General features: G+C 29.3%; 1 protein-coding gene across 1 annotated transcript in view; it reads left to right on the plus strand.

Annotated features, from left to right (window-relative positions):
• The window catches only part of srrm3 (serine/arginine repetitive matrix 3), a 115281-nt gene extending 114457 nt beyond the window's left edge, over positions 1 to 824 (plus strand). Inside the window, exon 14 of the mRNA XM_052110173.1 lies at positions 1 to 824. This exon is cut by the window's left edge and continues 481 nt beyond it. The gene's annotated coding sequence lies outside the window, so the exon portion shown is untranslated.
• The last annotated feature ends 1676 nt before the right edge of the window (positions 825 to 2500 follow it).

Here is a 2500-nt window from a genome sequence, read left to right on the forward strand (position 1 = left end):
TGTTTTATTTTTCTTATTCAAATCTGTTTTATTGTTGGTGGTCTAAAAACGGCAAAAAACATCTGAAATCTAATTTACACAAAGCCATTCGTACATAACTGGTTTTGTCAACATCTGTTTATTAAATGCAGGCAATGTTACAAATACAAACACTTTATTTAATGATTTAAAAGCCTGAAGAACAAAGATAAGATAAGCACTTTTTTCCTGAAATTCTTCCACGTTTGCAAAAATAACCAAAAAATGGGTTATTAATGAAACGCTAAAGTGTTTGGAGTACTGTAGATTATCTTAAACATGTATTACAAAAGGGTGCAGAATCAAGAAACAATATTCCTAGTGTAATGAGTCTCGACAAACAAGAACAAACTGTTAGATTTGTCAATAGCTTGTGATTTGAGGGAATCTCTCGGGTCATATTTTACCATGAAAAATAAGAAATTATATTTTGCACAAAGATAATGAAGCCTTTTATACCACCATTAAGATTGTTTCATTGTTTTCAAAATTATTAAGCAACCATTTCAAACCATTTTCACTCACACACACACACACACAAAACATGTGTTACCAAAACATTTAAGCAACCATTTTAAACAATACATTTAAAAAGCAATTTGATTGTTACATTATTTTCAAAACAATTAAGAAACAATTTGAAACAATTAAACAAATCATTGTTAAATTATTTTCAAAACAATCAAGAAACAATTTCAAACAATTAAAAAAGAATTGTTACATTATTTTCAAAACAATCAAGAAACTATTTCAAATAATTAAAAAATAATTGTTACATTATTTTCAAAACAATCAAAAAAATTATTTCAAACAATTAAAAAAATAATTGTTACATTATTTTCAAAACAATCAAGAAACTATTTCAAATAATTAAAAAATTATTGTTACATTATTTTCAAAATAATCAAGGAAAATTTTTATACAATTAAAAAACAGTTGTTACATTATTTTCTAAACAATCAAAAAACTATTTCAAACAATTAAAAACATCATTGTAACATTATTTGTAAAACAATTAAGCAACAATTTTAAACAATACATTTAAAAAACAATTTAATTGTTACATTATTTGTAAAACAATCAAGACACAATTTTAAACAATTAAAAAAATCATTGTAACATTATTTGTAAAACAATTAAGCAAAAATGTTAAACAATACATTTAAAAAAAACTATTTTGTTCAGTTTTAAAAAATTTCCCCCCCAAAAATTTTTTGTGCATTGTTTTTAAAGAAATATAATATAATATATATATATATATATATTGCAATACGGAATATTGGGAGTTGATTTTCATGAATATAATGTCACTATGCATTAAGGATCTTAATGGTCACAGGCTTTATTATTGTTTCTGCAAAATACCATTTCTTATTTTTGACTTTTGATTGTGCGGTGAAATACGACCTGGACGTGTTCTTGACAGTGACATTTGTAAAATCCACCAATTTAGTAGTTAAATAAAAATGGATCTGCTTTTTTAAAACTTGTATTATAATGACATGTCGTGGATACATGTGTGTCAGGATGTTTTAGTTTGAATATTTACGCTGCAAGTTTTGGCTGTAAACTATGCACTGTATATTCCACGCTGTATACCGGATTATATAAAGGCTTTGTATGTGGAATCTTGGCATGATGCGGAGGAGAGGCTGCTTGTCGTAAATACTGCGTCCAGGCGATGTGACATAATATCCGGAATATCTGGGCGTAAGATGCTCTCCTGCCCTCCTTTACTCTCGGATCTCTTTATAAAATCCATATCTGATGCACCTATAACGCGAGTCCATTTTGGAGATGTGCTATTTCTTATTATATACAGTATTGCACTTATTTTTTGGCTGTCTAGTGATTATAAAAAGCATTAGAGCTCTGTGTTAAATAGCCACCGATGTACAGTTCAAATCTTTTCAAGCATATTTATTGATTATTTGATTCTATTTATTCAGTGACCTATTCATGTGTTTGCTATTCGTTTGTTTCATATTTGTTGCATATTTATTTTATTGATTCACTTTTGGCTCTGACATGCATTTATGATTTTATATGACAAGCTCGTGTGTCCTTTACAGTCAACATGAAAATCTATTTACGTCTCTTCGATCAGGTTGTCGGCCTGTTTGACAGGTTTGCATTGACCGCAAATGTGGATTATAATTTATTTAATATTTATACATGTTATCATGTCTTACTCTTCGTCATTCTGCTAATGACCCAAATCCAGGCCCAGCGTCCACTCATGCGACTTCTACCAGGAAACGGCGTCGGTCTTCCTTTCCATTCGACTCTTTAGTGTCGTTTCATGTCCCTGACAGATGTTGTTATTTAATCATGTGAGATGGTACAGCTCTAAACTTCCAGATTGTAGAAAAGTCAGTAGATTTAGTGTACCAGTCATAATGAAACACATAATAAAAGTATCGACAAATGTATCATCTGTATGTCCCGTTCTTTTTCTGGAGTTGTGTGTGTTACTAATAGC

Source organism: Xyrauchen texanus, chromosome 3 (assembly GCF_025860055.1).
Source record: "Xyrauchen texanus isolate HMW12.3.18 chromosome 3, RBS_HiC_50CHRs, whole genome shotgun sequence".
NCBI classification, from domain to species: Eukaryota; Metazoa; Chordata; class Actinopteri; order Cypriniformes; family Catostomidae; genus Xyrauchen; species Xyrauchen texanus.